This window comes from Chelonoidis abingdonii, chromosome 1, assembly GCF_003597395.2.
Source record: "Chelonoidis abingdonii isolate Lonesome George chromosome 1, CheloAbing_2.0, whole genome shotgun sequence".
Taxonomy (NCBI): domain Eukaryota; kingdom Metazoa; phylum Chordata; order Testudines; family Testudinidae; genus Chelonoidis; species Chelonoidis abingdonii.
The window spans coordinates 247477688-247503833 of NC_133769.1; the positions used below are offsets into that span (position 1 = coordinate 247477688).

General features: G+C 39.9%; 1 protein-coding gene across 1 annotated transcript in view; it reads left to right on the forward strand.

Annotated features, from left to right (window-relative positions):
* Positions 1–26146, forward strand: part of OCA2 (OCA2 melanosomal transmembrane protein) — a 313569-nt gene that overhangs the window by 221105 nt on the left and 66318 nt on the right. The window lies entirely within an intron of this gene.

Consider the following 26146-nt stretch of genomic DNA (forward strand, 5'->3'; position numbering starts at 1 on the left):
GAGTTACAATAGGATCTTACCAAAGTACTGACTAGTCTGTTTTTAAGTGCAATTAAAATAGTGTGTGATTTTAGTAGAATAATAAATCTATGTTGATTTTAATTGCTGACAGTACCTGAGAATTTAATATTTAATTAATTATTTAATTAAATGTAAGAATTTAATTTAATTTATGGTACTTGCTATGTTTCATCTTATAAATATTTGGATACTTGTTTAGATGCTGCTAAAACTCATGTTGATTTTCCACAATAGAAACTTAAACCCAAATTGAGTTTCCTGTGCTATACAGGCCTTCTCTCATTTATTCAGCTAAGTGATTGCTAGTTCAAATGACCTTAATACCCAGCAAGGATTATAATGATGTAACTGACAGATTGACCTTTAAGGGTGCATTGCAGAGGTTGGACACTATATCAATCACCAATCATTTGTTACTGGGACATCTTTTCATAGTCGTCATTGTGACTTAGGCCTGTTCTACACTATGCTGTTAAACTGCTAAACGAGAGGAGTAATGCTAAAATCGATATTACTATATCGGAATAGTGTTAGTGTGGACGGAAATTGACATTATTGGCCTCATTATTTTACAGTAGCTACCCACAGTGCACTGCTCCAGAAATCGATGCTAGCCTCGGACCATGGACGCACACCACCGAATTAATGTGCCTAGTGTGGACGCGCACAATCGACTTTATAATATCTGTTTTATAAGATCGGTTTAAGCTAATTCGAATTTATCCTGTAGTGTAGACATAGCCTTAGTCAGCTGATCTATCCCTCTTCATCACAGGGATATGAAGCATCAGCATTTGTTAAAGTAAGGGCTTAGCTAGACAAAGAGTTAGTTTGCAGCGAGTTGGGATGTAAATTTATAGTGCACTAGCCTGCCGTGTGCTAACTGTGTGGACTGTTCTACCATGCACTAAAAGTTCCCTAGTACATTTTAATCTACTTTCATTTCAAACAGCAGCAGGTCAGTGTGCACTAGGGAACTTTTAGTGCATGGTAGCAGGGTCCACATGAACAATTAGCATGTCATGCTAGTGTGCTGTAGGTTTACTCCCTAGCTTGCTGTGCATCAACTGATTGTCTAGACAAACCTAAGAAGTGTCAGAGTATCCTCTTATTTCCAGAATTTGCTCATGCTTGCCTCTGTGCATCTCTAAGATACTACTCTGGTTTCATTACAGTGGTTGGCTGGGATTTTCAAAAGAGGGAGTTAGGTGGCCAAATCCCATTGGAATTAAACGGGACTGAGGTACCTAAACCCTTTGGGCTTTTTAGTAGAACTCAGCTGTCATTTCTAAAGTTTCACTTACCTTCTTGCCCGTATTTGTTGTTGTGTCATCATGTGCTCTTAAAGAGATAAAATGATTCATGTATGTATGAAGTATGCAAAATTGGTAAAGGTGTAAACAGTGCTTTGGGATTTATTTAAATGAAAGGCACTATGTGAATACACAAAGTGCTTTGATACTAAGTACCTAGATGAATAGTTTGATAGAGCATTATCATTATTAGTTAGTAAAATCAGAAATGTATAGCCCTTTGTCATTATTTGGAAATAAAGGTATTTCAAATGAAGTAGCTACTGTGGAAGGTTGAATGAAACATGTCAGTCAGTGGATGGATGGCCTGCAGGCCAAGGTACAGACTCTTAGTGCTCACATTGCAAAACTATCTGCTGTATCTTGGAAGTCAATGAAGGGGAACTTGGTGACAGAGCAGTGACTGGAACTTAAGAATGAAAAATGCTCAGAATACACTTGTTTAAAGTGCTCTAGCGGCCAAAAAACACTGGATCAATCTTCTCGTATGAAAAAACCAGTGATGACCTTTTTGAAATTCATTACAAAGGAAGAATTTATGTGTGTTGAAATGGAGTAAAGAAATCCCATGAGGGCAACTAATCCTATTGTCACTGTACAATACAATTATAATGTGATTCTCTGCTGCATTGAGCAGAGACTGGATCCTACCAGCCACCCATGCAATGAAGGAAATTAAGTACACAAGCCATTATGTAGGGGAATTTGACTAACCAGTGCAATCTGACTCCCCAAACATAGATTTACAATTTGTTTGTTTGCAGTACACAGCAGCAAGACTCTGTTAATACATTGTTAGCAGGGCCTAGGGTAAATGCTGCATTCATTAGCAGGGCCTAGGGTAAAGGTTAGTGTAGGAGGGTCAGTTCACCACTACGCCCTTTCCCTGGCACTGGATAATGCCCTTGAACATTAGTACTAAGGCATTTCAATTTGTGCTGCTTCTTCTTTTCTGCTCCTGGTTGCTCCTCATGCATTTGTGGGTATTCTTGAGGGAAGGCAGGGATGAGGAAATATTCTCACTACTCTTTCAATTATGCAGTGGCTGCCATGGAAGTGGAGTTTTGGGGTACAATCCAGACCAGTGAGAGGTTGTGTCACTGCTTGTCCTTGAGTGTCTTAAAGTGCTCTGCTACTGTCGCTCTCTGTATGGATGCTCCCAGCCAGCATACAAGAATTCGTGGAGTGTCTATGGTTAAGCAGCCCTGTTTCAGCAACTCTACAGCCACACTCTGGTCTTCACCAGCGGTGGTTACTACTAGCCATGTGACCCCAAAACACTCCCAGTCCTGAATTTCCCCAAAACCATCTGCCCTGAAATGCACAGCCGCTTTCTGAAACATTCAGAGGAGTAATCAGGTCCGTTGCTCCTTTAAAGGGATGAAAGCACAGCAACTCGTTGCCTTAATTGGAGTTAACAGCACTTATATTCAAACAGAGCACTGGCTTAGTATAGATTTAAAAGTAAAACAAGTTTATCAAGAAAAGAGAGGTTTTAAGTGAGTTCAGGTGCAAGATGGTTACAAGCAAATAAATATAAAGTATGCTTTCTAGTGGCCAAGATTTAACAAGCTGCAGCCTTGGTTCAAAGTAGATGTCTTACTGATCTTTCTCCTTTCCAGCCATGGCTGACTTTCTCTGTCAGGAACTTCCACAGAAGTACAAGATGACAGTTTCTCTTATCGTCCTAGGTGAAATATCTTTGCCTAAGTATGTTTCCCACTGATAGTCAGTTCCCAGAAACTTCAATCCCCTTGATTGAAGGGCCCATCTTTCTCAGCTCCAGCACCTTGTGTCTGTCCAGTGATGAATGCCAGGATGGCATCTTTTTTCTCCTTATATCTTCCCAACTCAGTTTTTTCCCCAGACTCAAGATGACCTCAAGTTGTTCTTCCTTTCCTGTGGACTTCCCACCCCTCTGCCATTCGTATATAAATGGGAATTTCATTATTTTGATCAAACCTGGCTTAATTAAATTGGAGACAAGTAGCTAACTGCCTTCCCTCCACTCTGGGAAAAAACCTTTTTCTCTCTTGGATTGGTCACAGACTTTAAAGCATAATATCAATGAGTATCCATAATTTCTCATATAGTGTTAATACACACATTTCACAATGACATTATGACTAGTGTGTCATTAGCTTTCATAAAAGACCTTACTTGATACCCTATTGTAATACAGTTCACAATCAATTGATTCAATTACTTATCATTTGAGATTCAGACACCCTGTCTTTATAGTACAGTACGCCACTGAAATGTGTTCTCAAATAAAGTTTTTTCCTCCTCCTGGGAAGAGATGCCGTGAAATCTGATGAAGACTTCATGCTGGTTCCTTATCTGCTGGTGATACTCGAGTCATGACTTTGTTAGCTTGATGGATTTGTTTACCTTTTATATAAATGTGCCTTCACTCTCTCTGCCTGATAAGAAGGCTGGTCAAGCAAACTAATCCAAATGCTTTGTCTAGGTCAGTCTGGGCTTATGCATGGCTTTTCAAACACATTTTAAGAAGCATCATTTCAATGAGTTATTAGTTTTCCAATGATATTTTACATGATCCCTTTTACCTACAGTTTATGACAATAGTGAACTAGAGTCCACTGGATTGGTCAGGACAGCTGGAACTCACTGCAACATGCCAGGGAGCTCCTGGTCATCTGACATTGGGATGCTCTTAGGGTCACATGTGGGGAGAGATTAAAATTCCAGTTCTGCTTGCTGTTTCCCTTTTTTTGAAAAGCAGGTAGGGGTGGACCTTGAACACCAGACTTTCCTCTCAGTCCAGAGGCAGTGGCGGTCATGACTGGCTCAATGCCTCATGCGGCACAGGAGAGGCAGCAACAGCTCTGCCCAGGTACACTGGAGAGGATAAGCTCTCAGAAACCAGTCACAGCTCCCTAATTCTCAGGGATGTCCTGAGTATTTGCCAACTTTATGCCAGCAGAGATTCCTTTTACACAGAGTGGATTCTTCAGGAGAAATCTCTGACCAGTGTAAGTTAAGCTTCTATAGTCGAAAGTGAACATGGTAGACTGGAGATTTAAAGCTTACTTGAGCTTATGATTTCTTCTATCTGTGTATTGAATGACCCTCTTCACTCACATATGCCTGTACAGTAATGGTCAGACTAGTTAAGCATTGAGAATTTATTGCTTATAGTCTTTTCAATGCTAATTTTTGTACAGCTTTAATATCTGGCAATATTGATTAGTTTTTAATAATTGATTGAGCCTGATGGAACCTGTAAAACTGCACTAAACCAGAAAGTATAAGCAAACAAAAAACTTGGTGGTTTGTTTCCTGAGGTGTCTTGAAGACCATTACCCATTCCATAATTCTCCTGTAGGAGATTATAAGGAAAACCTAATAGCTCATATCCAAAGCTAATGTTTGGAGGCTAAATGGTGGCACAGTCTATTGTCTCCTTGATTTGCACATTTCAACACACACAAATTATTCCTTTGTAATGAATTTCAAAAAGGTCATCACATGGTTTTCTTGCACATGTGACTAGGAGTACTAGCCCAAGTCCCAGGGGAGCAAAGCCAGGGATGATTGCTAAACCCTACATTTTCACAGCAAGTGAGGATGTAATCACAGCATTTCTATTGACTAGTAAGATTTAGAAGAGTCAAATAATAACATACAAATATAAATGTATCTTAGTAAGATTAAATACACAATTGGTAAAGTGTCTGTTGTTTATGAATGCTCAGTTGATTGCAACCAGACCCTTTATTGAGCTGAATAGACTGTTGCTAAAAATGCTACTTTAGGTTCTTTTACCTTTTGGCATCTGGAGACTTTATTTGTCCCTTTATCACTGTCCCCATCACCTAGTCTTAGTCTGTAAAAATGTAGGTGAAAAACTGAGTGAACAACTTATATTAAAAATTTATTGGTTCTTACCTGCTGATGTGGGCAGGTGCAAATTATATTCACCTGCACTAGTGGAGACTGCTGAGGCCTATGTGGAATTTACCCCTGGCATATGGTATTTCTGCTACTCTCCTCCCATGTTGGGTTCTGCTGTGGGAAAGAAGCTTTAAACTGTAACCATAACAGTTCTGCTGGGAGATGTTGGCTGTAAAATTTGGCTGAACTGGCACATCCCAGAAGTATTCTGGCCATGCTCTCTCTCTGGTTGTTTGTACCACTTTGGAATGTGGGGTGGATGGAGGGGGCGGGGTTGTAGGCAATTTTCTGCTACTGGGCACCTTTCCAGCTTAGGTTACACTGGCAGTAGCTAGCAAAACCCATGGGTGAATCAAATTCATCATCTATAGGACCTCTGTACTAGATTATAGATATTTAAAGAAGCAATTGACTACATAAATGGGCAGTCAGGTATGTCCCAGTGACGCAGCACTACACTTTTACTGTCTCTTGTCTTGTCTCTTTGATTTACTCCCTTTATGTGGTTGAAGGTGATGTGTGCTCTGCACAGTGGAGAGTATAATTTATTATACCCCTTGGTGCTATCCAATAAAATGTTAAACTATCTACGAGCCTGCAAGACTTAATGAAGGTAGAAACCTGTTTAATATTGCCAGACAAAAGTGCTTCTTTGTGACAGATAATATGAGAGAAAAGTTATAGTCTCTAATAATTAGGCTTTAAAAATATTTTTAAAAAAACCGTACTAAATTGGTACTAGGAAAACAACATAAATATAGCTAAATTAAATTCTTTTATAGTAATAACAGCTCACATTTATTTAGCACCTTTCATCTTGGAAGGATACCAAAGCTCTATATAATTTTAAAAAACTAAGAATGTTTGGGGTGAAAATATAGTAGCTATTGAAGAGTACACAGTAACACTTCACAACATTTAAGATAGAAAATGGGGGCTTAGTCTTATGTCTCACCTAAAAGACAGCTATATTTTAGATAAGTTTCCTGCCTGTGAAGGTATGTCAACTCATAATCCAAATAAAAGCGTAGAATCAAACGGATTGAGACTGATTGGGATCTTTTAAAAGGAAAAGGACAGTGTGATGCATCTTGACCTTTACAAATAGCTGAAATAAATAGACTTAGAGACTGTTCCCTATTTTTCAAGACTGTAATAAATGTGTTTCTAACAATTCTGTGCCTTAGAATGCTACAAATCTAAAGCAAAAATATAATGTACCTTCATCCTTTCGTATGTTGGCACCTAATCATTTCCATTCCTCAGTATTCTTAAGCAGTTGTTGCTGTCAAGTACACAACAGCACTGTTTACCTGTCCTCCTTTAAGGAGCGCTCATTTCAGATTTAAATTTTACATCCTCAGTCTCTCTATTTGTCATTCTAGCAGGAACTGTGTCATATCCAGAGCAAGCACCAATAAAATTGCTATCTTCTGTGATCAGTTCTTCATATTCACCATCAGTGTTTTCCAAAATGTCCTGTTGTTGATTTTTCCTATCAGCCCCAAGAATCTGTATATTTCTCTCCTCTCTTAAACTCTAGAGTAATGTTGCTGCACTTGGTAAGCCCTGAAGAGATATTCACCTTTGATGATATCCTAACTCTGGGTCATATCACTTCATCTGTTTTTAGTAGGGAGTCCTGCTTAAATAATGGTGGTGCAATAATGCCCTCAATATGAGAAGAACAGGAGTACTTGTTGCACCTTTAGAGACTAACAAATTTATTTGAGCATAAGCTTTCGTGGGCTGCAGCCCACTTCATCGGATGCATCATTGTGAGATTTAGGCTTATTACAAGGACCTCACAGCCAAAAAAAATGCTGTAATCTTTAAGATTGCTAAAGAGAAACCTCTCTGGAAAATGTAAAGCAGAAGAATCAGAATTTTAAATGATTCCAAACAAAATTCAAAACAGTGTTTATCATCTGTAAACAGGTAGCATCTCAGGCTGGTTAGTCTCTGGACTTTGAGCTAGCCTAGAGACCAAAGTCAGGATGCTTCAAGTCCTTTCCTCAGTTTATCAAGGATGCTTCGATATACAGGTCTGACAGCAGCTATCTCTAGTATACTTTCATATGCAGCATCAAGGAGGAGGAAATCCGTGATCTCCAAGGGTAATGCTATTGCTACAGAGTCTCTTCAAAATCCATGGAACTGACCAACTTCATAGTTTAGATCAATTCTGAGCCTTATGTCATAATACGGATACCTGGTTAGTTCAATCAAACATGAATTAAAGCTAATGGATTTTCCTGGTTTTATTTGACAGAAATCGCTCTCTCGTTGCTTGAACAATCTCTTTGGAATCTATACTTTGCTCCTTATACTGAATGTTTGGAAAATCAGATGCACATGTTGCCTCTCTCTGACGGAAAAACTAGGCAGTATGCGACCATCAATGAACAAAGTCATGAGGCTTGACTACAGTTAGCAAGTGGATTTGTCCCAAACTAGCTGGCATGATGACTAACTACACTAATCAACAAATGGAGCAGATACAAATATTACAATTATATTCATAAAGTATTTCCCATCCAAAACTAAGGAGCTGTGGTTGTTGTACAGTAATTCCGAATAAATTGTTGACCCATTTGGAAAATAAATAAGAGAAATGTAATGAAACAAACCCACTTGTAAAAGCTACAAGGAAAATAGATGGGAAAAAAAAAAAGGAAAAGAATCTTAAGGCTATGCAGTGGTACAGCTGCAGCACTGCTAGGTCGATCTGATTTTAAAACATAGACCAAGCCTAAGGAACAGACCAACATTGATGATCATTAAGAACAACTTTGTGAAAGAGTGAGCAGCTGTTTTTTATAAGCAGGGAGTGAAGAACTGAGGGTGGATGTCAAGGAGGGAGCAATTCCAAATGGTTGAGCAAATGCAGCAAAAGCATGATCATCAGCTGACTCATGAGAAGGTGGTGGAATATCTAAAAAGTGGGTGATGCCAAAGTCTGAAAGCCCATCAGGGTGAGTCTCCTGAAATAGATCTTGATAATAATTAGGAGCAAGTTAAAAGCCTTAAAAAAACCCCAAGTGGGCCAACTTAAAATCAATCTGCCATTGTACGGGCAACCACTATAATATGATCTCAGTTGCTCAAAACAATGAACAAATGGCATTCTGAATGAGCTGCTAATGTTTGACAAATGCTGTTGGAAGCCCTGTTAGGTAGGAGCTTAACCTTGTGATTATCAGCCCTGTCGTTTTTGTTGCTGATATAAGGTTGTCACAAGATAAATAAGGTGGATTGTTAGAGCAAATTGTGCAACTGAAAAAAATGTGTGAATAATATATTTAATTGTGATTTGTTATAGATTGGGTTAAAACTTCTTACACTGATGAGGTTTTTTTAATTGTATTGTTCAGAAGTTTTAACATATCCATACAGACACATTCATACACAATGACCAAAAAAACACGGATCCGAAGTACGGATTTAACAATAACACAATATGAAATATTCATAGATAAATAAGACAAACTTTTATTCCCTAACTTCACCTCCTCAAACAAACAAGCTCCTTTCCCCCATCCCAACATCAGATGTCCAATGTACCTGGATTCAGTTGTAATGCTTTCACGAAAGACCAAGTGTCTTCATAGTTGGATCTTGTGCCTCTATAGGTTAATGTCAGTTTTTCCATGAGGCTGCTGTTAGTTAGGTCAGTTAGCCAAGCAAAAAATGCATAGGGAACAACAGATTTCCATTTTTGTAAAATGATTCTTTTGGCTACTATAAGTGCTGCCGCAATCCATTTCTTGGTATTACTCAGACAGGGTAGATCTTCTAGAATGTCTAAAACACAGAGGCTTGATGTAGGGGAAAAACCTACCATACTAAGGAAGAGCACCATACACTTTCTTCCAAAAAGTGGATATACTTTGACATTCAAAGACTGCATGAGAGAAGTTTGCACTGGAACTATCGCATCTCCAATGTTTACTATGTGGGGCGAGTCCAGTTTTATGCAATCACTCAGGAGTCCAATAATATCTATTTAGAATTTTGTTCTAAAGAAATGCAAAAACAGAGAACTGGATGTTTTGCATATATTGTGCCAGATATTATTCCACCTAAGAGAAGAAATGGACATGTTTAATGTCTTCTCCCATTTATTTATGGTATAGTTAGTAGGATAAATCGAGGAGTTCAGCCATTTGTTTGTGTTACCCACAAAATGTTTTTGGCTAATATTCTTTTTAAGGTGTACTTCAAGTAGAATGTTATTTGTGGCCTGCCAACAATTCCCCAGGTCCTTTATAATTTTGAGTTGAAGCTTATTGTAGAAAGGACCTTGATTTATTAAAAGCTGGTATTTACCACAAAGATATGTAATGGAGGCTAAAGTAGTCCATTCAGTAATATCTTTTATGGTTAATATGCCATTGGTTAGCCAAGTGGATCTGAGTTTTGAGCTATTAGCAAATTTAAATTGGGTATTATTCCAGATTGGCATGAAAGGAGGGCTGGATTTTCTGAAGAATGCGTCAGGAGGAGATAAATATTGTATTTACCTTAAAGGCGCAGGCAACCATTTAAAAAATGGATGTGCAGAGAGAAAGCCAAAAGGGTTAGCTAATTTTTATTCATTCTCAAGCCACAATGGGGCTTGGGAAGAGTTGGTGGGACAGAATCATCTTATTAAAAATCTTCATTGAAAAGTCAGGTGATATAAATACAAATTAGGAAATCCCCCCACATTTAGCCATGATTTCTTAAGAATCTTGTGGATATCCGGGGTGTCTTCAAATTCCTTAAGAATTGTTGTACAACTCTTTTTATGCTTGTGAAAGTTGAAGCAGGACATTTAAGTTTAATTAAGCTTAACATATATATCAGTCTTGGTCCTACATTCATTTTAATAGTTCTACCTTTCCCAATAAAGATATTGGTAGTGAACACTATTTCTCTAAGTATGACATCCATGTTTGCAGATACTATCTTTGATAAATCAGAGCATATCCTGAGGCATAAGTAGGTTATCTCTATGTATGAATGAAAGGAGAATGATAGTGTTTGAGATGGATTTGGTCTATGAGAAATAGCCATCACTTGAGACTTGTTCCAGTTTATCTGAAATCATATCTCACTGAAGTGGTTTATTGCAGATAGTAGTGATGGAATTGAAGAGAAGGGATTTTTGAGAGTAAGCAGAATGTCATCCACATATAGACTAATCTTTACTCTTTATCCCAGATGGTAATTCCTTCAGTGGAAGGTGTCTGTCTGATATACACTGCTAGCGGTTCCATAGGTATATCAAATAGTAGAGGTGATAGATGACATCCCTGAGGCGTTCCTCATTTTAACTGAAAAAGGATGGCAGTCACATCTTTTGTCAGAACAGATACAATGGGTGATTTGTAAATAATATCAATTCAGATCAGAAATTAAGGTCCAAATCCAAATTTTCTTAGGATCACTTGTAGGCATGGCCATTCCACTTGATCAATGACCTTTCCAATATCTAACGACAGGATAGCAGCTGGAACATCAATTGTTTGTGCCTCCTGGATTAAGTGGAATATCTTCCAATTATTGTCTGCTGCTAATTTGCCATGACTAAAACCCACCTGGTCTGAATGATTGATGGAGCAGTGAAATGAGAATCTTTGTCAGAATTTTATAATCTGTGCGCAACAGAGAGATGGGGCGGTAATCGCCAGAGTCACCACTGTCCTATTTTTTTTCAATTAGGGGAATCATCATTGTTCCCATGTCCCGTGACATTATTCCTCTGCTAAATATTTCATTAAAGGATGCTGACAGTATCAGTACCAATTGATTAAGATCTTATAAAATTCTGCTGGAAAGCCATTGCACCAGGCACTTTGCCCAAGTTGAGTGAGCCAATTACCTGCGTATCTTCTAGTGGAGAGAGATCTACCTCCATATAATCAATTTGATGTAGTGGGAATGTATTGGTCTTGTAGTTTGCAGCTGAACTCAACATGATGTTTAAAGGTCAGCATAAAGATCTTTACATTGTTTGTTACTTTTATTACATTCGGAAGAGAAAGACCATTGTCCTGTAGCAAAGAAGTTATAGAATTATTGGATGAAGCCATATTATATTTCCTCTCTAGTATGTCTGCTTTATCCCCCACCCCCCATTCATAATGCATCTTTTTAACTCTATTAAGCATGAATTTGTTCCGGGTAGACATATATTCATTATATTTGTATTTTGGGGTAGTGAGAGAGTGCTGGAGCTCATTATTTTGGGGGTTTACTTTAGTTTTTTTTCTTTCAAATTTAACAACCTTCTCTGCCAAGAATTAAGTAATTTATGCCTTTCTTCTTTTCAGATGTGAATTTTATGCATTCTCCCCTTAAGGTTGCCTTCAGTGCTTCCCATAACGTTATAGTAGAAGAGACAGTATTTGTATTTTCCTTCAGTAAGTTGATAATTGATGTTTCAATCATTTGAAGAAATTTAGTCTCTCTGAATAAATGTGTTTAACTTCTGACTTGAGGCTCTTGTAGCACTATGGCCAGAATCTATGTGAAGAGAAATTAGAGCAGTGTGGGCAACCTGTGGCCTGTGGGCCACATGTGTCCTATCAGGGTAATCTGCTGGTGGGCTGCCAGACAGTGGTCCGCGGCTCTCCATCCTGGCCAATGGGAGCTGCGGGAGGTGGCAGCCAGCACGTCCCTGTGGCTCACACTGCTTCCCACAGCTCACATTGGCCAGAAACAGCGAACTGTGGCCACTGGGAGCTGCAGGTGGCCATGCAAATGTAAACACACTGTCTGTTGGCATGCCAGCAGATTACCCTGATGGGCCGCATGTGGCACATGGGCTGTAGGTTGCCCACCACTGAATTAGAGCATGATCAATGATGAGTTACCAACTTACTCCTCCAGATATGCAGGAGATAGCACCTTATATACAGAGGTGAAAGTAAGTCAGTACGGTCTGGTACAACGTATTGGCAAGAGCCAGTATACTGCTGACCATAGCAGGGGGCAGCTTCCTCAAGCCTACGATTTAAAGGGCCTGGGGCTCCTGGCAGTGGCTTGAGCCCCGGGCCTTTAAATGACTGCCAGAGCCCCGGGCCACCGCCGCTACCTCGGGGCTCTGGCAGGGGGGCTCTGGTGGCGATTTAAAGGACCAGGGGCTCCAAAGCAGTAGTGGGTGCCCTGGGCCCTTTAAATTGCCACCAGAGCCCAGCTGCTGGAGCCCTGAGGTAGCGGCGGTAGCCCAGGGCTCCGGTGGTGATTTAAGGGGCGCAAGACTCCCGCAACTCTCCCTGGCCCTTTAAATCACCATCAGAGCCCCAGTGATTTAAAGGGCCCAGGGCTCCCGACTGCCGCTACTGCAGATGGGGCCCTGGGCCCTTTAAGTCTCGATTTAAAGGGCCCAGGGATTCAAAGGCCATGCCTTTTCCGGTTGAGGTCCCGCCTAGTCTGGTTGAGGCCCCAACCCCCGGCTCAGGACTCTGGCATACAGGTAAATCCTTTAAATTATTTTCACCCCTGCTTAGATATCATAGAGAAATCTAATCTGGAATAGGATGCATGAGGTGGAGAAATATGCGTAGTCATGCTTCATAGGATGCTTCAGTCTCCAAGTATCCAACAGTCCAATATCCTTCAGTGGGGATAATGGATGGTGTGCCAACAAGTTCTGAGATTTTTATCTAAAGCACTGTGCTTTGTTTATGGTATCATCCATGACAGCATTCCAATTTCATCCTAATAACACTGGGACATCAGCTCTGCTGGAAAGAAAATCACATATTTCGGCAAGAAAGGGTGTATTTCCATCATTAGGATTATATACATGCTCCAGAATTAATCTCATAGTATTGAAAATGTCTTCAATTATTACTAATCTGCCCTCCGGCTTTTACCGTGACTGACTAAATTGAAAAGTTAGGCTCTTGTGGATTAGTATTACTATCCCCCTGCTTCTGGAGTTGAAAGAGGAGTGATAGCCATGTCCTACCTATAGTTTTTTAATTCTGTCTACATCTTCATTCCTTTAATTGGTCTCCTGAAGGAAAGCTATCTGACATCAGTTTGATTTTAAGTGCCCCAAACTTTTGATTTTTTGGAGGATTCATTAAGCACCCCTTCTTACCAGGAACAAAACTTAATAGCGTTCATGAAAAATTAGTGATTGTTCAGCTGCTCATTGATGCCCAGTAGATTGAAAGTCTTTGTGTGTCTTTTTCTATTAAGAAAAACAAACAAAAATCATACACCATCCACCTTATCTTTAACATCCCAGACTGCTAATACAATCATGTTCAAATCCCAGAAGGCATATGCCTGCATCCACCCTTGCACACCCTCCATATGAATTAATTAGGAATCTCCCAGAAATATACCTATATTTACCAAAATATGAATTTACCAAAATATGCCAAGTATATAAATGAATGAAACCTATTGCTTCAGAGATATGAATGCATAAGTAGTAGCATATAGTATATAAATGTTAATATGCACATGCTATATAAATAGTTATCTCACTAGATTAATGGAAAAAGGTAAACATGAAGTGACAAATGATAATGTGAATATATTATTACTATATACATATTATAAATACATAAACTTTTAAGTGTGGATAGAAACGTAAAAATTACAAGTGTCCATACAAAGGGATACAGGTAGTCACAGATAATACTCAAATAAATAATTATGAGTTTATTAGCTTCATGTATATATTATAAATATATCAGTCAACGTACATATAGTTATAAATATAAGTGCATATAAGGAAAGGAGATAAGAGTAATATAATTATTGTGAATGTAGATATTTTTATATTGGCTTATCAATATATTGAAAATATTGATTCTCAAGCTATAATAAATATCTTGCATGTCACTACTAAATATACTCTATTACACTATTAAAATATCAAATATGTCAAATTCTGCCTGGTTTTCCCAATTACAGGTTCCTTTTCTTCAGGGCTATACTCTCCATTTACTTTTCCTTTATGAGAGGATCATGCTGTTACTCTTAGTGAGATCTGGTCTCAAATCCAATACTGCTTGCCAAGCATCCAATGGAGTAATGAAGTATTTCATAGAATCTGTCATCTTCATTATGAAAATGGCTGGATATCTGAGGCTGTATTTAATAGCTGATTCTCTGAGAGCTGCTTTGATGCCATTAAATGCTGCTCTCTTCTTGCTTAAATTTACAGAGAAGTCTGGAAACAAAGAAAATGTAAAATCATCATTCATAAGTGTTCCTTTTTACCTAGTAGTAGACATAACTTTGTTATTACATCTTAGCAATTGAAAAATGAGAGGTCTGAGGCTATTGTACTCTCTCCTTCTGGCCCCTGCCACTCAATAAACTCTTTCAATCTCCAGGGGAGGCAAACTGGATCCAATCCCAGTACCTCAGAGAATGTGTTCTGGAGAAAGCTAATCATGATTTTTCCTTCCAACCCTTCAGGGATGCTTACTAACCACAGATTATTCCTGTGTGATCTGTTTTCAAGATTTCCTGTGTCTCCTCAAGACTGCTTAGTCTTTGCATTAAGAAAGCATTCTCCCTTTTAACCTCCTTCAGTTCTATGGCGGTTTTCTGTAATTTATTCTCTAAATAGGTCAAACGTGCTTTGACTTCTTCCACATCTTTAGAGAGCTCATGTGTATCTTAAGATAAAAGATCAAAGTACTTCATAGCTGCAAAGTCCTGTCTGAGAGACTATTGGGTTTCCTTGACATTAGCTTTCTTTGGAGACTCAAGCTTGGGTCATTTAGGGTATTTCTACACTGCAATTAGACACTCACAGCTGGCCCATGTCAGCAGACTTAGGCTTGCAGAGCTTGGGCTAAGGGGCTGTTTAATTGCAGTGTAGACCTTTGGGCTCAGGCTGCAGCCTAAGCCCTGGGACCCTCCCACCTCCAGGGCCCTAGAGTCCAGGCTCCAGCCTGAACCCAAACATCTACACAGCAAATAAACAGCCCTTTAGCCTGAGCCCCGTGACCCTGAGCCAGCTGGCACAGGTTAGCACAGGTTTAATTACAGTGTAGACATACCCTCAGTGTTTCTATTTTTCCTAGCATGATCCCTAATAACACAACAAAAATGGTCCCTCTCTTCTAATTAGTAAATTTCTGAAAGAAGGTTGTAGTTTAGGTACCCAGGAGCCCTTAATTGATTAGGTTTAGTGTGTAGGGGAGCCATCTTCTCTACAGGTCATGTAGCTCCTGCCTAGGATAACCAGATAGCAAGTATGAAAAATCAGGACAGGGGGTGGGGGACAATAGGCTCCTATATAAGAAAAAGCCCTGAATATCAGGACTGTCCCTATACAACTGAGACATCTGGTCACCCAACTCCTCCCCAAACTGATGAGTTTAACAGTTGCCCTTATTTCAGGTTAATTGTAAGAAACAATAGTGGCCTCTAAGTCAAAGGCACACCCAAGACCAATCGAGAATTCTAATGATTCAGGTTGAGAGGTTTCAAAAGGGGATTGTTTTGGTAAACGGTGTGTGTCGGGGTGTGTGTGTGAGAGAGAGAGGCCTGGTCTACACTAGGGGGCAGGGTCGATGTAAGATATGCAACTTCAACTACAGGAATAGCGTAGCTGAAGTCGAATTATCTTATTTCGACTTATCTCCCATCCTCACGGTGCGGGATTGACGGCCGCGGCTCCCCCTGTCGACTCCGCTACCGCCACTTGCCCTGGTGGAGTTCTGGAGTCGACAGGAGCATGTTTGGGGATCAATATATCGCGTCTAGATCCGGCGGGTAGTGTAGACATACTCTGAGAGAGAGGGGCAGCACAGCAGTGACAACACAGGGACAGGAGCAAGAAAGAAGCAGAGAGAGAGAGAGAAAGTCAAACTGAGGCAGCCTGGAAGTACAGTAATGTGGCCCCACGATAAAGCTAAGAGAAAATGCTTTTTGAATGCACAATGCTGGCTGGAAAGGCAAGGTTGGAACAGCAGATAAAGGAACTGTCTCCTGCAGTTTTATTCCTCCTATGTTCTGAGAAACATGACTTTTGTACATTCCTTGTAAATATACAAGATTATATTTAAAAAAATACCGGACTCTGTGGTCAATTTCTACTTCCAGCTGGAGCACCTGCAAGGCCCAGAGTTTTGACTAACTGCTTAGGTAACATTACTAAATCTTTCACATGGTCATAGCTGAAGATTGGATTACTTGAAGATAAACTGAAAAGATTTTAATAAATAAAATTTTGAGTAACCAATGACAAAATCTATGGTATTTAATGACAATTACATTATCATTTTAAATGCAGAAATGATTTTTTTCAATTAAAAACCCTATTAAAATTGATCTATTAATTAAGGATGAAGGGAAAAATAAAAAACAGAAGACATTTCCCATAAATTAAATTCCACACATCAGAATCTTTGATTACTTCACAAAGAAAAATAAAGCAGAGAGAGAAAATAACATGAAAATATTCTCCCAAAGAAATGATAATTTTCTGTTTTCAAAGAACATACAGATGAAAGCTTTTTCTTCCAGACTTATGTAGATTTTTATATTGTCCCCTACTTTAGTATCTGAGAGTCTCCAAAACATTTAACAATAGAAATAACAACCATTTCTCTTTTCCCCCTTCCCAGCTTGCAGGAGAAATAGGTTGCTTTGTTTACAGGTTGGTGTGTGAGAGACCATGGGTGCTTGGTGCCTTTGTGTATATGTTTTTGAAGAGTCTTGTCACTTAAGAGTGTGAATTCCACAATCTTGGTGCATCTACTATAAAAGTTGCTTCTTCTGCACTCAGAAGCATCCTATTATTAATGTCAGTGTCATGGCAACAGTGGAATGTTGCTGTCATTGGAAGCTGGGGCCACTAAGAGAGAAGTGTTGTGTCAGGTGGCTAAAATCAATCCGTTAGGGGTTTCAAAATCGGAACTGAGACCTTGAACTGGACAGAGTTTGCAATTTCTAAAACTGCACAGCATTTTATTTAAAGACAGTTGCAACAAACAACTTTTAAAATACTCTTCACCAATCCCAAATACAAACACCATAGTTTTAACATGATTCTATATATTGTGATGGGGCAAGGCCAGATGGCTACAGTAAAGTACTGAGAAACAGGTATGTTAGCCCCAGGCTAAACAAATCCCTAGTACCCTGGTTGCTCCAGGTTAATCAAGGCACCTGGAGCCAATTACGATCTTTCTAGAAGGCAGTAGAGAGAGCTACTTTAATTAGACCACCTGCAGCCAATCAAGGCAGGCTAATCAGGGCACCTGGGTTTAAAAAGGAGCTCACTCCAGGCAGGCAGGGAGAAGCCAGAGGAGAAGGAGTGTGTGTGAGGAGCTGGGAGCAAGAAGCTGAAAGTGAGAGAGTGTACTGCTGGAGGATTGAGGAGGACAAGCATTATCAGACACCAGGAGGAAGGTCTTGTGGTGAGGATAAAGAAGATGTTTGGAGGAGGCCATGGGGAAGTAGCCCAGAGAGTTGTAGCTGTCATGCAGCTGTTACAGGAGGCACTATAGACAGCTGCGATCCACAGGGCCCTGGGCTGGAACCTGGAGTAGAGGGCGGGCCCGGGTTCCCCGCAAACCTCCCAACTCCTGATCAGACACAGGAGGAGCTGACCCAGACTGTGGTTTCCGCAAGAGGGGAAGACCACTGAGGTGAACAAATCCACCAATAAGTGCAGGACCCACCAAGGTAGAGGAGGAACTTTGTCACAATATGAATATTTTGGGTTGAGGGACACATATTTGAAACATTGTTTCAATTTTTTAAAAATTGCCCTGTCAACTATACATAGAGGCAGAATCAATAGTTTGTGGATAGGATGAAAGGTAATCTACTTGTTCTGTATCCATGAGGTTTCATATTTACTGCATTGTGCATCTTGTGTTTTTAAAAGGGTCCTATGTCATGATATAAAGAAAGGAAGAATAATTTGATTTAGTAAGGAATCTACAGAAACTCTAACACTAATTTGATGCTATTTACACTGTGGATGAAATTAAAGTAAGTACTGCAGTACCTTTACTTGTACTAATGATTTTTCTCTTTGTGGAAAGCAATTATTTGCTATGCAAGCTTTGCAAATTAGTAGTAGACTAATGATTGTAGAAGGACCGCATAGCTGGCATTTTGGATTCCTAAAACACAAGTGCAGGTTTATTTAATTGTTTTAATTTTCTTAATATATTTACTTGTCATGAATTTCAGCATATCCTTTGCTTGAAGCTTATATCTATATTTCAGATTACTGTGAGCATTTAAACACATTGTCTTGTATTGACTCACTGAAATAAGAAAGTGAACTGATCTACAGTATAAAACTGGCAACAACATTCAGCTTGAATGTCCTGGGGACTTCTAGCCAGAGCAGAAGGGGAAGTAGTATCATGCTTTTAAATTCTATTGCAGCAGAAAACTTAATCTTTCCAGATTCCTCACTCTGCTGAGGTAGCCTTTTCCTAGATCTGGCCCTTGTTCTGGAAAGTCATTGACAACAGCTGGTGTTGCTGGTAGGAATATTGAAAAATCAGTGGAGGGAGAGGAAACAGGAAAAACCCTATCCAGGCAGTGATTGAATCATGGTCACAGCAACAGTGCTATCAGGGTTTTAGCGTAGTTTCGCTGACCAGTATAGAAAGGCATTCTTTTTATAACCATTTTACTACTATGCTATTGAGCGTATTTATGCATAATATGTAACATATCACAAGGTTTCAATAGTAGAGGGGTCATGGCCAGCATGTTGGTCATAACAGGAGTTATAGAAGCATTTTAAACAAGGAACCTGAAACATGGCTGATTCGAGGATCAAGTTGAAAGTCCTGTTTTCTAAGTTCAGTTGGCTGAAGTCCCAGCTTCTGAATCACAGAATTATGAACAACGAAAAATGTGTAAAATGTTGGTGGCATACAATATTAAAGGCTTTCAGTGGAATGAGCTTTCATGTCAGGTGCATAAATGGATAAAATACCAGGGATGGGTAAACTACGGCCCGCTGGCCACATCTGGCCCTCCAGCCAGTTTAATCCAGCCCTTGAGCTCTTGCTGAGGAGCGGAGTCTGGGGCATGCCCTGCTCCTGCACTCCAGCCGGAGAGTGGGGTTGGAAGCCACTCTATGCGCCTGTGCTGAGGCTCACAGAAGCAGCAGCATGTCCCCCCTCTGGCTCCTACATTTAGGAGTAGCCAGGGGGCTTTGTGTGCAGCCCCTGCTCCAATCACCACACCCGCAGCTCCCATTGGCTGGGAGCTGCAGGGGTGGCACCAGCAGATGGAGCTGGACAGGGGACATGCCTCTGCTTCCAGGAGCTGCTTGAGGTAAGCACTGTCTGGAGCCTGCACCCCTGACCCCCTCTTGCACCCCAACACCCTGCCCCATCCCGGAGACCCCTCCCGCACCCTGAATTCATTTCTGGCCCCACCCCAGAGCCCACACCCCAGCCAGAGCCCGCACCCCCTCCTGCACCCCAACCCCAATTTTGTGAGCATTCATGGCCCACTATACAATTTCCATACCCAGATGTGGCCTCGGGCAAAAAAGTTTTCCCACCCCTGGAGTAGACTATTGATATTATCCCCACTGATAGTGCTCCATTTCTATTTCAGTGCTATGTAAGCTGCATTTTCTGAGAGATCTATAACATCAAGATATGAAATCTGAGACAATAAAAGACGTTTACATTAGAGAGAGATGCTTACTGGTTTGTTTACAGTGGGAGATAGTAAAGTAATGGACAAAGGATCTGCCGCAGCCTGCCTTGTGTCCCTCAAGCTCAAGCTTGTAAAACAGCAGAACTACACTTTCTTTCATAGAAGCAGAAATTTTGATTGCTGATTTTCCCCTAACCCCAACAATTAAGGTTGAGTCCTGCAATACTTACTTACACAAGGTGGCCTCATGGAGGTAGTGAGACTGCTGCTAGTTGCATAAGTGTTTCAGAATCAGGCCCCTACTCTGCATGTAATTCAGTCTGGGAAAGTTAGCTAAAACGTTTAATTTATCTGCATATTTTCCTGTAGACTCCATGCACAGATAAAAATGTAATCCACTCAGGACCTTGATGCAGAAACATGTTACCCAAAAGATGTCAGGTTAGAAAAAATGTTTCGTTTTCATGACTGAAATCTCTTATAGTAATTCATATCCATGTGCTGTAACCTGTAATGCTCATCTTGGGTTTGTACACAGAAGCAGCAAGTTGGGGTAAGAGCACAGAAAGAGACCTACCTAATCTAAGTAAAGCTCTTCTAAGATGCCAGAGCCAGGCTTAGTTGAAGTCAGTTACAGTCATGTACAAAATGTGATTATTTTCCCCCCCACTGACTGCTGGTTGTTTTCAGAACAATGAGTAAGGATAAAAATCTTCTGAGTCGATTTAATATTTCATGCCCTTCCAGCTCTTTATTTAAAAAAAAATGTTTCTGGCAATTTTTAATTTTTTTATGCACATAAACTATAAAAATACAAGTATACAAGATCAGGAATGCAGTTTCATAGATGCATGTCAACTAATTCTGCTTAAAGTGGCAAATTTGAATGAGTCTTTTGTGAAACATAGAAAGTTAGCTAACCTATGTGATGGCTGTCTGTTCTACGGCTAAAAAGAACCTTCATTTAATGTTAACTTCTGTAGCCAGATTTGTGAGACCAGTTTATTGCTATGTAGGAAACTGAATGCATTATGGCCGTTTAACCTTACACATCACTTTGCCTGTTTTGAGGTACACAGAGACTATTTTGCTTCAAAAGTGAGTGGGAAACCTGAACCAGAATTTATTAAATGAGAATTTTGTTTAGATAATATAAGCAAATGCTCCTACCCTCTTGTCACATGAGTTGAACTGACATCCACTCAATGGAACTACCCAATCTGGTGTACCAAATCACGTCTGGTCACCCTCACAGAGGTACTAATTCTTAGTCAGCTGGCAAGAAGAAAGCAAAGGCTGGGCATACTTAGAATTCATTTAAATATGTGGCTTTTGTGAATCATTCTTAATTGTTTTATCCTTGGCCAAAACTGTCAATTTCTTTTTTTGTACTTGAGGCTAATCCAGGCTTTTACATTCCATGTAGGAATATTTATCTGAGTACACAAACAGAACTAACATTTGAGGACCTTAAGTGCCTTGAAAAGTAGATCAGAAATATCATATTTATCACCAAATACCCTGTAAAGAACTTTTATCTTGTTTCTGCATAATGACTGCACAAAACTAAAGCAGTTCTACAATGAGTCTATTCTATTTTTTGTAGTTTCTTATATGGCCCTTGTCGCCGTACTATCTGAACTCCTTCCTGCAGTGCATTGTGACTAACATCTGTTATGTGTGGTTAATTCTCTTATCCTCTTCCAAGGGGAAGAAGAATGCATGCAGTATAGTGTTTTGATTTGGTAGGATTTTGTTCCTGTTTTAATCTGCCATGTATTTATATTAGAGAAGGCAAGGTTGTAGCACACCTTGCACTTGGAGAAGAAGTTGTTTGGGTTTATAATGGCCCTTAGTTTCTGTGGGAGTTCATTTCACAATCTCAAACTAAGCCATGAAATAGCTCTGTCTCATGCACAGATGAGCTTTATCTTTGTGGTAGAAAGTTCCACTGTGACTGAGGAATGGAGTTGTCAATCACAATCTTCATCCCAGAGCTTTACACAACATTTTACATATTCTGGGCCTGGTTCATGGAGTGCCTTGAAGATAATGACCAAGACTTTGAACTTGACTCAATATTCTATGGAAAGCCAATGTCAATCATGGAGGACAGTTCTGATACACTGCTGCATTCTGTATTAGTTGGAATTTCCTACAGGGTTGACAGCTTCATGACCAGATCTATACCAATGCTGTAGTCCAGCTGAGAGATGACAAAGACATTTATAACTGAGGCCAGGTCCAACAGGATAAGATGAACTCTCCTAGCCAACTGGAGATGGTAAAAAGAATTACTTGCAGATGCTGCTGTGTGAGAGCTTAGTATCAGTGAGGAGTTCAGGAGTGTTCCTAAACTACAGACCAAATCGACAAATTTTGGGTCTTCATCTTCAACCAGAGGAGACTTCACTGTAGCTGCAAACACATCAAAGTTCTTTCCTCTCTCCCCCAGGATAACCTCTGTCTTGCTTAAATTCAGCTTCAGTCTGTGAGCTGATCTCATCCAGTCACTTAGCTATCTTGGTGCCGGTGGTATAGTCATATGTGGTGAGGGAGAGGTAGAGCTGTGGGTCATCTGCATATTGTTGGCACTTAAGTCCATGCCATGTAACCAGATCAACTAGTGGTTGCATATAGATGTTGAATAGGGCCAGTGAGAGAATTGATCTTTGTGGGACTCCACAAGTGAGAGGTCTAGTGTGGAGGTACAGTTTCCCATCACTATTCTTTGGGTATCACCCTCCAGGAAGGTCTTAAGCCATTTTAACACATTCTCTCTGCCACTGCACTCAAGGTGTACATTAGTATCTCATGTTTGACAATGTCAAATACTGTAGGTAGGTCTAAGAGGATAAGAATAAATTTCCACACACTATCCATTGACAGCAGGAGATCATCCATCAGTGCCACTAAAGCTTTTTCAATTTCATGTCCTAGCCTTAATCCAGATTGTGCTGGGTCTATTAGCTTCAATATTCACTTCAATTATATGAGTTTTTGGCTGGCCTTTGGCTAGAATCTCTAAAAGGTTTTTGAGCAATAGAATGATAGATGTATTTGCTTTACTGAAGTCTGAGTTTTTCCAAGTCAGTTAGTTCATAAATTTGCTTTGTCTCTTAGAGTTATGGATAAAGCCCAGGTTGAATGTTTTTACAGTAACCTGAATTTACAGAAATCTAAATTTCTGGCCTATTTATTTTAGGTTTTGTATGTTTGGGAGTAAATTTAGGGCAATATTTTTACATTTAAAAGGCCCTCTTTACTTTTATGCTAATGTTTAATTATTATTTGAAGTACTCTAGTGCCTAAATCTAATTAAACCACATGAACACAGAGAACAACAAAAAACCAAACTAACCCAAAGCCAAACAAATGAAAATAACCTTCCTACTTTCAGATAATATTTAAGATGATTTTCCTCAACTTAACTCCACTTTGGGAAATAAATTCATTGCAAAGGCAGAAACTCTTTCTATAGTGCCTTATAATGCTTAGGAATTATTGCAGCTCCTATGCAGTATGTAAAATCTCCCACTATTTGGTGATCCCTACAATACTTAAATACAACAGTGAGACACGAGGATATTGTTAACCGTTTCTTTAATCTGAAGGAAGATGAAGATTCATCATGTTACAGTAGCATTGTTTTTATTGTCTTCTTTTGATGGTGGTATTTGGCAAAGAAATATGCTGCAATCAAAGCAGAAATCTCTTGTGAAAATGTTTGGGGACAAAAGACTAGTGATTAGTTCAAATTGTTTTGGAATTAAAAATTTTTTAAGCTTCCCCACCTGATTTCTTTCCTCTCTATTTGCTTTTGGATCTATTTCTTGTATCTTGCCCTTCTTGTAATATCTTCTACCAGTATACATGTAAGACACAAATTTGATTTCATATCTCTAAATAAATATTTCTTAATGCATTTAGAGTGAGAGATGGAGTCAGAAAACTAACTGAAAAGTTGATGGATGCCCTCAAATGACAGAAACTACTTAGTTTGGGGATACACTTCTGAAGGTTCAGTACCAATTTTTTTGTTGTGCTGCACTGTCATTTAGCTTTTCTCTCTACCCTGAAGTAGTATGTGTGTCACTTTGTGGAGGAGAGAGGCAATGCAGCAAATCTGTCTTGGTGCCACGAGTAGAATACTCCATGGTGTTATAACTTTAGACAGTACCGGTGCTAGGGGTTTGAGCGCCCTAGGCGCACGGCAATTTTGCCGCCCTGCGCGCTGGTCCTGCGGCTCCGGTGGAGCTGCCGCAGTCGTGGCTGTGGACGGTCGGCTGCTCGTGGGGCTCTGGTGGAGCTGCTGCAGTCGTGCCTGCGGGAGGTCCACCGTAGCCGCACAAGCAGCCGACCATCCACAGCCACGACTGCAGCAGCTCCACCGGAGCCACCTGCCACCCCCTCCAGCAAAACGCCGCCCACCAATAATCCTGGCGCCCTAAGCAATTGCCTAGCCCGCCTAAATGTAAGCACCGGCCCTGACTTTAGGCCCTGATACTCTGAAAGGATCCATGTGGGTGCATGCTTGCACTTCCAGGCAGTCCAAGTGACATCAGTGGAACTCCTGGTGGGCTGGGCATAAATGGCCCTCCTCATATGGATTCCTTTGTAGAATCAAGGCCTTAACAGTGGGGTGAACAGCTTACCTTATTTTTCTCCATGAAACTATTAGATATTTGGAAATTCTAAGACCAGAAAGGACCATTGTGATCATCTACTCTGACTCTTGTATAACACAGACTGCAAGACTTCCCAGAAATAATTCCTTTTGAACTAGAGCATATCTTTTGTCACTGAGAGCAGCAAATGTGGGAAATGGAGAGAAGTTAAGGGACTGCAAAGGAGGTATAACAAAAAAGGTATGTTTACTTACTGTTTTTCAAAGCTGTTCCTTCATGGTGCAGAAGCAGAGAAAAGAGAACCAGTATGGAACTATAAAATTTAATATAAAAGAAAAGCAATCTCAAGTGAAAGAGGGAAACATATTCATAGGAAAAATGTGATAATTAAAACACAATCCAGGGGGGCAGTAGCAAGGAAATAATTCAATGTAAATGAAAAGAGATGAAGGATGGTGGAGCTGAAGAAGCATATGCAGACTTGTGAAAAAATTTAACTTTCTAGGTGCAAGGAAAGTTAGTTTGCTTTTTTGCAGAGTCATCAAATTGTGATTATCTTCTTTCTGTTTAAAGCCATGCACTGGGCTAGCCTTGAAAGTGTTTTTTCTAATTGCACTATTTTGCACAGGTTGGGTCCTTGTTATAACCCCATGATGAATGTACAACAGCAGTGCAGGGCCCAGAGTAGGAAGAATGGTTCTAATATAGAAGGAAGCTAGACTGGAATAAGAGAACCTGGTTTCAGTTCCTGGCTTAATCACAGACATGCTATAGGACTTTGGATGAGACATTTAATCTAGTTTGTGCCTCAGTTCCCCATCTATAAAATGTCCTACCTTGCACAGTTGTTGAGAAGATAAAATCCATTAATGTTTGTGAGGTACTTAGATAGTATCATGACTAAGACTATATAACTACTCAGCTAGTGATCCTGAGGCTCTTAGCAGTGAATCTCCATCACTTGTAGCTTCTTCAGAGTGCAGCAGCAGCATGCTAGCTTGGTGGCTTGAGTGTCATCTTATTATGTTTACCCTATGTTCCTCATTGCCTGTCAATGAAGGCCTGGGTCACCACTGTTTTATTCTTGTCTTATTCTGCTATAACTCCACTGTTGATGTAAAACTGGAGTAGCGTAGCAGGCAATCAGACCAAGGTGCCATATTGAATAATTTGGTCATTTGATTGCTAATCTCTTAATATTTTATTAATTGTAATTTATTTATGACCTGTTCCAATCCATTTCTTATCTTCTTTAAAAGAAAAAGCATAAATCTTCCCCCAAGGTTATTTTTAGTAGAATCCCTCTTGGCCTCATTTTTTATCTTCACACACTCATACCCCTCCATTCCTTTCTCATACCTGAACCCCACAGTGTTGTTTTGCTTGAATGTGAAGAGGGTATTTTATTGTATTGTGTTTTAGACTATATGTAATGTTGTTCCTGGGTACTCTGGGATGTGGAAAGCTACGTGAACAAAATAATTCTTCATGATAGAAGGTTTGCAGGCTTAGTCACTGCAATCTCCAGACACAGCATATTAATCTTTGGAAAATCATGTGACTGTCTTTCCCCAGCTTTGTTCTTTCATAAGCTGAGCTCTGGAGGACCAATAATACTTACTAAGTCAAAACAATTAACCTCAGAATTAATTA